The sequence below is a fragment of the Papaver somniferum genome, chromosome 1 (genome assembly GCF_003573695.1).
Source record: "Papaver somniferum cultivar HN1 chromosome 1, ASM357369v1, whole genome shotgun sequence".
Lineage (NCBI taxonomy): Eukaryota > Viridiplantae > Streptophyta > Magnoliopsida > Ranunculales > Papaveraceae > Papaver > Papaver somniferum.
Genome location: NC_039358.1, coordinates 181,148,894 through 181,158,693, shown reverse-complemented (window position 1 = coordinate 181,158,693; position 9,800 = coordinate 181,148,894). Strand labels below are relative to the sequence as shown.

The 9,800-nt window shown below is 37.6% G+C and overlaps 2 long non-coding RNA genes across 2 annotated transcripts; one reads left to right on the top strand and one right to left on the bottom strand.

Annotated features, from left to right (window-relative positions):
* Positions 1-5,012: 5,012 nt before the first annotated feature.
* Positions 5,013-5,834, bottom strand: LOC113309214. The gene is made up of 2 exons (XR_003340447.1): positions 5,701-5,834; positions 5,013-5,526 (listed from the first exon to the last, which is right to left on the bottom strand). It is a non-coding gene; the product is annotated as an uncharacterized LOC113309214 (long non-coding RNA).
* Positions 5,835-6,130: 296 nt separating this feature from the next.
* LOC113309207 lies at positions 6,131-8,874 on the top strand. Its single transcript, XR_003340445.1, has 2 exons — positions 6,131-7,352; positions 8,642-8,874. It is a non-coding gene; the product is annotated as an uncharacterized LOC113309207 (long non-coding RNA).
* The last annotated feature ends 926 nt before the right edge of the window (positions 8,875-9,800 follow it).

Genomic DNA, 9,800 nt, shown 5'->3' with positions numbered 1-9,800 from the left:
CATGAAAGCTCATACACTAAGTTTTATCACTGGACCTAAGTCCACATATATAAAGAAATCTCTCATAAATCAGGGATTTTTATTAGTTTTCAAAACTAACGATCGAACGAACATACGTTTGATAAAACAAGGGTTTTTCTACAAAACTCACTAGATGATGTTCTATTATGCCACAGAGGTTTCCGCTCAAACCATGGTTTGCTCATTCAGTCGAAATCCGGTAATATCTTATATCATGACTAAGTTCAATTACTTATTCTTGTCTGTACCTGGAAAATCACCATTCAATGCTGACTGAGGAACATGATTGTTCCTCAGTAAGCAGGGGACTTAATGTAGATGGTGGATTTTCGACAAAGGGTAGAATTGTAAAACTATACTCCAGATTCGACAACCGGATGAGTATTGAGGCTCATGTCTCTCATCAAAGCATGAAAGCTCATGCCATAAAATCTCTGACTGAGAAGGTTGTCTTTCAGAGTACATGTAGATGTGTAGTCTCTCAGGTGAGGCCACGGCACATCTCATGAATATTGAGCAATTTCAGTAATTACTCCGGATCCGGAAATCGGATGAGTATCGAGACTCATGTCTGTATACATGAAAGCTCATACCACCTCCGATGGAGAAAGTCTCTCAGATAAGATGTAGATGTGTAGTCTCTCAGCTGAGGCCGCGGCACATCTCATACTGTATAGAATCGAAATATTGAGCGGCTCCTAGACAGCATGTCTGCTAGTATAGAGCGACAACGTCTTCGGGATGTAACCAAGTTTTCCCCGACTATGCAAGAGGAATATGACACTCCAGCAAGTTCATATTGCTCAACCCTCAGATAATTAATGCTCCTAGACATGAAGCCCTTCTAGTATAGAGCCATCAATTAATTATATTAAATCGTCTGAATATCCAGCAATATTCTACGAGCCATCGCCTGAATATCTAGAAATATTCTACGAGTCGTCAATTAATCGCATGAATATCCAGCAATATTATACGATTCCTCGTTATATTTCGTTACTTGAATCTGTGGTTCTTCCCAGCAGAATTCCACAGGTTAGTAATAAATACTCAACAAAACAGGCATCTGAGCATCGAATAAGCCCTGACAAAAATGGTGCAAGTGTAATTAGCAGATAATGCACAGACCAGCATTTTGAATGCACGAACGAGCATTTCAAAAATACGAACGAACGAGGAACCTATGCAAAATAGGAAGGGAAAATAATAATAATAAAATATTAAGCAAAAGCGCCAGGGGACTAGGCTCACCCGCTGGCCAGTCATGTCGTGACTAGTCCCGCGCCCAATTTTATATTTTATCATATTTTTACTATTTTCACGATCTCATGAAGATCCTCTTGTTCGAGCAAATTTCCTTTATTTCAAAGAAATTATCTAAATCAAATGATTTTATCAAAAATAATAAAATCAGGGAAAGGTGTCGCGGGACCGAGCACCAGCCGACCATGTCTTGGCCGTGGCCGGTCCCACACCTCACGTCCCATTATTTTATTATTTCTTCTCAAATTATGAAAATTCCTTGATTTTATGAATTTTCCCTAAAATCATGAAAATTACCTAATTTCATGTATTTTTATCTAAATCACATGATTTTATCAAAAATAATAAAATTAGGGAAATGTGTCGCGGGACCGCCGGCCGGCCGGTCATGCCTTGGCCGTGGTCGTTCTCACACCTCACGTCCCATTATTTTATTATTCCTTCTCAAAATATGAAAATTCCTTGATTTTATGAATTTTCCATAAAATTACCTAATTTCATGTATTTTTATCTAAATCACATAATTTTATCAAAAATAATAAAATTAGGGAAAGGTGTCGCGGGACCGCCGGCCGGCCGGTCATGCCTTGGCCGTGGCCGGTCCCACACCTCACGTCCCGTTATTTTATTATTCCTTCTCAAATTATGAAAATTCCTTGATTTTATGAATTTTCCCTAAAATTACCTAATTTCATGTATTTTCTCTAAAATCATGGAAAATATTAAAAAATTAGGAAAACTTGTGGGACCGGGCTCTAGCCGGCAGGCCATTTCCTAGCCTATTCCACACGCCCATTATTTTATTATTATTTGGTGTTTTGTTTCCTGATTTCAACAAAATATCTTGATTTTCAACAAATCCCTTTGGTTTTATGAAAATTATCTAAAATCATCAAAATTACATAAAATTGGGAAGAGTGCCTTGGGACCCGCGCCCATTGGCCGGCCGGCCATGCCACGTCCATTGTCGGTCCCACACTCCCATTCCCTATTTTATATTTTAATTTATGTCTCTCATCTCATGGAAGTTCCCTAATTTCGCCAAACTCTCCAGTTTCATGGAAGTTCCCTTAAATCAGAGAAAAATACATAAAATCACATAAAACTGGGAAAAGCATGTGGGACCGCGTGTCAGCCGGCCGGCCATGCCCTAGCCGTGGCCGGTCCCACACCTTGTAATTCCTTATTTTATTTATTATTTTCATCATCTCATGTATTTTTGCCGGTTTCAGCAAAACCATGGATTTTGCATATTTTCTCCAAATGTTGCTCAAACGTGCACCAGAAAGTATCAAAATTCTCAGGACTGAAGCGTGAACAGTATGGTGACATGGGAATGTCCCCTTGACCGACCAAGGGTGACACTGAGGCTTGCAAACAGTTGGTCCCGCGTGCTTTAATGATTTTAACCTAATTTGCTCAGCTGCTCATATTAGGTTCAAACTCTTTCCAAACAATTGGAAGTTTGCTCAAATGACCATCTACTGGTCCCACGGACATCAAGAGTCGGTCCCATGACCTCTTGGCCGGTCCCTCATATTTTCCATAAAACCAGGTTTTACGATTTGTCGCTCACACGAGCATTATTTCAGTAAATGATTAAACCAACATTTAATCATTCTTTCACCAACTGATCCTCAAGAGACTTTGGTATTTTTGCTCATTCGAGCATCTGGGCGTTATATGGTGAACCCGTCATCCCATGTAGCCGGTCTTATGTGACTTGCAATAAATCATTATCTCGGTAAAATTAGGGTTTTGAATCCAGAGCTCTGCAGAAACGTAATTCTGAGCAGATTCAAACACTCTGATAATTTTATGTTGATTCCATGATTAACATTCGTGTTTATTTTGCTCGACCCAGCAGTTAGTAACTTAAATTAATATTTTACTTGGTCCAGCTACCAACAATTCATTAAAAGAACGATATTTGTTCAAACTAACAATATTTGCTCGAACTAGCAATATTCGCTCGAAACGACAATATTTACTCAATTAGCAATATTCACTCGGACTAGCAATATTTGCTCAAACCAGAGAATGTTGGTTCAACTATCAATATTCAACAATTTAGCAACACAGTTTTGCTCGTCTTAGGTTATGATGATACCTCGTCTCAGCAGACACGTTAAATTCATGAGTTTCGAAACATTTACTCACACATGTTCAACTCAGCGCTACATGGAGTCATCGTCCCATAAAGTCAGCAACTGAATCCAAAATCACGAGATTTCAATCGTGTCACATGGGGGAATATTAACTAGGGTTTTGGTCTGGCGGTCTACGGCACGTGTGTTCACCCACGATGAGAATGTGAGCAAGTCGTGCAATCAGTTGGAAGAGTCAGCAAAGTAGTGGGTGTAAAGTTAACCAAGTCTCCGCACGATGAGTAATTGGTTTTAACGTGATTACCTTATTTCCCATTATCTGATTCCAGCAACTGTCACACTTCATGGGATCATGGTTTTTTCAACTCCGGCATTATAAAATGTCCCTGAATCCTGATTGAAAAGACAGAAGTTTTCGAACACTCGAACAACGTTCGCCAAGGCGAGCAATTTCTCATCAAAGTTCATACAGACAATCTTGCGTCTACACGATCTCACATAAATTACTCTCAATTGAGCAAAATTCAATCATTCAGAGCATTTTCACGCTGAATTCACAACACACCTACAATCTCAGATCACCATTGATCTCACGCATTTCTCAGCTTCCCTCCTACAGATCAACCCATCCTCTCTCGTGACCTAATTGACTATGGAACGGCCATTGTTCTTGGTTTAGGCCGGGGTCTTACAATTGATCTCTCGAACTTAAAGCACTCCTTTCTTGCAGTGCATCTGTGTGAGGTTCAACATTTCGTTCGGTTCAAGGAGTCTCCACACGGTCGACTCTTCAATTCCGTAAAAACCAGCAAATCGTTTTCCCCACTCACAACAAGGAAAACCATTAACTCGCCACCTGTGACACGTACAAGTTTTCTGCAAAAGATCTACAGAATGAGACCGGGGAGAATGAACTTCATACAATCTTTCCATGGACTCAGTAACACTCCAAGTACGACCAATGTCGATGTTTCCTTTAGTAAAGCCTCATATAGTCAAGTCCCAACATCCTTAACAATTTTTTTAGAATAACTTAAAAAAAATAAGTGGAAATAACAGGCTAGCCTGGGCCCGGTAAGGCCTGGCCCAATAAAAGCAGGCCAGGTTCAGGCTCAGGCTGGGCTTAGCTATAGTCACAGCAGGCTAGGCCATCCAGGCCTGTCTACTATGCAGGCTTACATAGGCCAGGCCTGGACGGGCCGGCCTGTTTGACACCTCTACTCATATATGGGAGGAGCCTAGTGTTGAAAGTTTCTAGACCTTCTACTCTTCTCGTAAAATTCTTCTTCATAATCTTCAAACTAAAATAATAAAAGTGGGAATGTTATAAATACCCTCTATTTTGGTTGACCTTGCACAAATACCCCCGAGGAGTAAAATTAAATTTTTTGCAGTCAACTTGAGAAAGTTGCTTCCACTTTTTGGAAGCAACTTGTATAAAGTTGCATCCACTTCGGAAAGCAACTTGTGTTAGTTTTATCCAGTTCTGGAAGCAACTTGTGTTATTTGCTTCCACTTTTTAGAAGGTAGGGGTATTTTTAAAAATTGAACAAGGGTATATTTCAAGAGGTAGATTTTGAGGGGTATTAAACTAATATTCCCAAAATAAAAACACAAAACTTAAATAAAAAAATGATCGAGAAGGAATACAGATAAACATGTGTACAAAAATGTACACATTAAGGAAATCCATGTGTACAACAATGTACACACATCGTTGCAGAATCACAGATAAAACATGCACACAAGTATGTACACATCAAGCAAATCCATGTGTACAACAATGTATACAAATAAACATGTGTACAAGGGAAGATGTACACATCAAAAAAAATGAATGAAACACTAAACATCAAACTCTCTGTAGCGCATCGAGAAGAGCAAAAGCAGACAACTTTTTGAGATCAACAATACAGTTATTAAATGACTCAGAAATAGTTGAAAAGTGAGTATTATATCTGTGTACATGGAAAAATTCATTTGCCCATTTCTCCTTTGGAATAGTCCTGATATAATTAGCAACATGTCCACATCCAATTGCATGCATTCCCCGCAAAGCTTCTTAATTTAGTTGATGTGTAAGAGTAAACAACTTTGTAAAACAAATCAATAACGGCCTTGGAATTCGCATAACCTGATCCGATAAGAAGATTACACTTGATGTGAGAAAAACTGTAAAGACCCTCAAGCTCGTCAACGCTATTAGACTAGTCAAGAGACGAATTAGTCGATAATAACTCGATTAGTTTAACACGAACGATAATTAATAGGAATTAATCCATCAACGAAATAGATATGAAACTAGTACCGTTATATAGAACTCGAAAAGTTATGCGAAATGGACTACTTGAATGTGTCATTCGGATATCAGACGAAGAAGATATCATCAGAATTGTTTGAAGGGTAAAATAGTCAACTCATATCAAAATTGATTAAGGCAGTTGGGATTTCTTCTTGTGGCACCGGGTGGCTGCCCATATCCTATCGAGTGGGTGTTTCATCAATTTCTTTGGCTTTATCACCAAAACCCGATCGAAGAAGTCATTCTTATCTTCTTCTTTCTTCCTTATTTCCTCTTCTCCTCTGTTTCTCTTCTTCTCCTTCTTCTGTTATTCTCCTATGGCGATTCTGTGAGGATTCTGAGATCAAGATATGAGGGAAAATATTATAGGACGTTTGCTGTTGGTGGTGATGTTTGAGAAGTTGAGTTGGAATTCAAACGAAAGGTTAATCAGGGAGAAGTTGAATTAGGGTTTATGTGAGATGAAATCGTCTGAGGATTTATGAGAAACTGAATAGGAAATCAAGTAATTGATGATGGTTATTGTGTGTAGAACTCAAAGAAGATGAGTTAGAATTTAATTCTCAAACTTCATAGAAGAATTGAAGAATCCGGGTTTCTTAGAGGATTAATTCAAAGTGGATTTAGTGATGTACAAGATGAATTGAGGACTGGGTTTAGATGATTGAGGAACGGGATGAAGTTAATTGGTTGATACGAGTTGTTCGAAGAAATTAGGGTTTATGTTCTTCCCCAAAATAGAAATTAGGTTTTCAGAAGAATTGATATGGTGAGGTAGCTGTTCAGAGGGTGCTGAAAATTGGGTAAACCAATAAACAATCTTAATTCTAGTATTTTGATTTGAATCGTTTTAATTATTGGATTTATGAATAAGAATTGAGATTGGATAAGTTTAATTGAGCTAATGGAGGTTCTGGTTGTGTGTGATTGGATTAGATAAATGTTAAGATGTTACAGAGATGATGGAGGTGGTAACTGTGAAGAGAATATGTTTAAGTTAGGACTGAATTGTTATTGCAGATGGAACAAGCTTGATATGGGTGAACTTGAGTTACATGATTGTTAACTTAAGAAGGATAAGAGTGACTGGTGTTTGTGTAGTTGAAATTGCAGAACTGAAGACTGTTGTGATGATGTTAGTTCAGTTAGGGAATTAGTCTTACAGTTGATGATGGTGTGTCTTTATATATGAGATTGTAAGTGTTGTTCTGGGAATTTAGGCTGGAATTATGATGACGATGCTATTGTAGAGGGAAGAATATTACAGGTGGTGATGGAGATGTCTGGGTTGTTGGTGTTGATGATGTAGATGGTTGTACTGAGGTACAAGTTGTAGTGGTGATGTTGAAGTTACAAGGGATATCAATGGCTGGTGGAAGTGTAGAAACCATAGGTGCTGGTGTTGTTGTAATGAAATGGTAGGGGTATGAGTGTTTGTTTTGGTAATATGAAGAAAGGGTTGTTAGAGGAGGTGTTGTCTGTGTAGTGGAATTTGAGATGGAGATATGTAGCTGTAAAGAAGATGTTGTTAGAATGAAAATGGTGTTGTTTTGTTGGCGACAATTAATGGGACATGAGTGAATTGTGTAGGTCTGGGAAGTGATATTAAAGAGTGTTGCTTAAGTTGAATTAGATGTTGCTTAAAGCTGCAATTGCAGGTAAATCTAGTTTGTATTGTAATTGAAGTTTGAAGTTTCTTTAAGAGTAATTGAATTGTACTTTGATTTGTGAAGTTCTATCAATAGGTGTGTTAGTATCAGTCTAGTTATGAAGAAGAGTAAAAGTATGATATTGAATCAATGACTTAAACCTATTAGTCATCCCAGTCAGTCTAGCTGACTCAATCTGTTTAGCTGACTTAGTGTATCTGACTGAGTTAACTCAGTGACCAAACCTGACCAGAATTGACTCAATGAACCTTGACCGAGTTCCTGTTTGACTCGTTGACCAGACCAATTAGACTATTGACTTGACCCTAAACTTTGATTAGACGTTGACCGTTAGTTGACCAGTTAGACCAGGCCTTGTGTAACGGGCTTGTTTAGTGGACTTGGGCTTAGGTTTAGTTTCCTATTTTGATATATTGGACCCTTACGGTCCGATTTGACCTTTGGTTCCTTCTACAAAGTTGTAGATGTTCATAAGACTTAGATAATTGACTATAAAACTAATCTAATTGAATTAGTAGACCTTAGATATGATAAAGATAGATGATAAAAGGTGTAGAACCATAAATGGTCTTACAACCATTAGATGTAACTATATGATTCTTGTGTGAGCCATTGTGGCTAGATTCTTAGAAATCTCGTGTGATTAACAGTTAGTTATTAACAACGATCGATTCAAAAGATGAACCAGTGGATCGTGGATCTCGAGGTAGGCGTGGCTTGTCATCAAAAGATGTGGGAATTTATATTTAACTCTTTAGTAATTATTGTTGTTTTCTTTTACCAAAGTTTATGTTTAACAAATTCATGCATTGTCTGATTGTGTATTCCATGCATTGTTTTATTTTAAGTTTCGAAAGTATTGTTGATTTCTGTTAATATTTCCATGGTTTGGAAAGGAACTGCAATGCTTTGTTTGTCTTCATGAATTGTTTGGGAAATAAGAATTTCCATTTGATTGTTTGGAAACTGAGAATTTCCATCTGTGATATATAGGATACTGCTCCTTCATTTATACCTACTTCATACAATAGCTAAGTGCGTGACGAGTCACCATATTATTACCTAGGTGCGGTACGAGTCACCATATTATACATTGTTTGTAAGGAGTTAGTTCCATATACATGATTGTTTACCTCTGTGAAATTGGTTGTGTATTAGTGTTTAGGGAAAACATTAATTGTTTTTAAAATCTTTTCCAATGATTACTTGAAAGTTAAATGTTATTCCTACTGGGCACCCCTTTCAAGGATGATGTGCTCACCCATTCCCACTTTCAGTTTCAGAGACAGATCAGAGTTGCGTAGCGGAAGCTTCGAGGAGTTGAGTTCGTTAGTTGATTAACTTCGACTATGATTACTATGTTGTATATTTTATTTGGAAATTGAATGATTATTGTTATATGTATCATTTGAGAGAAGTTCTTGTATATACATATTTTAGAGTGGGGTTAGTTTTTGGGTTTAGTTTTGTAGCAGATTTCTTAATGGAATGTTTAAGTATATGATTTGGATCTTTACTGTCTCTTTATTTAGTTAATCTCTTGGATTAGTCAATTGCTAGCTTTGGGGGCGCTATAAAAACAATAGCCGTGATATGAATCAAGAAATACTTTTGGAATGTTCTGCAAAATTCCTTCTCCACGATCACTAAGGAAAACAATTTGACGACCATCGACCACTTGTTTAAGATTCTCCAGAAACCAAAACCAATTTTCTTTGTTTTCATCATAAACAAGAGCAAAAGCATATGGGTAAAAACCATTGTTTCTATTGACACACATGTTGCATCCATTAAAGCACCCGTGAATCTACCAGTAAGGAAAGTAGCGTCCAAGTAAATCATGGGTCTAAGATACTTATAACTATGCTTGCAAGCACTAAAACACATGAAAATCCTCTGAAATATTCTAGTTGCATGATCAACTTCAAACTTCACATAGCTATCAGGATTAGTTTCCTCAATGTCTTTGACATACCAAGCTAAATCGTTATATGACTTCTCGTCATCACCAAACTGTTGTTCAAATACGGCTTCTTTCCCTCTACGAGCATGGCGATACTTAATATTGGACCCATAAGTCTTCTTAAAAAGTTGACATCATCTGATTGGGTTTTAAACTAGGATCCCCCTTTATATTGTCAACGATCAAATGCTTGACTAACTTGGTTGTCACCGCAAGACTCTTCAACCTCAAACCAATACCACAGTTATAAAAAAATGGAATAAGTAATGTGCACCACAATGTTCACCTAATCAGATATCACCACATATGTAAAAAGAAGACACAAACCAAGCAAGAATATGTAATTTACACCACAATGTACGCCAACAAGTAATGTGCACCACAATGTACACCTAAAACAAGTATGCATATATAAGGTGCACAACTATGGACTTGCACATAAAAAGGCTAAAAATAAGTAACGTGGATCACAA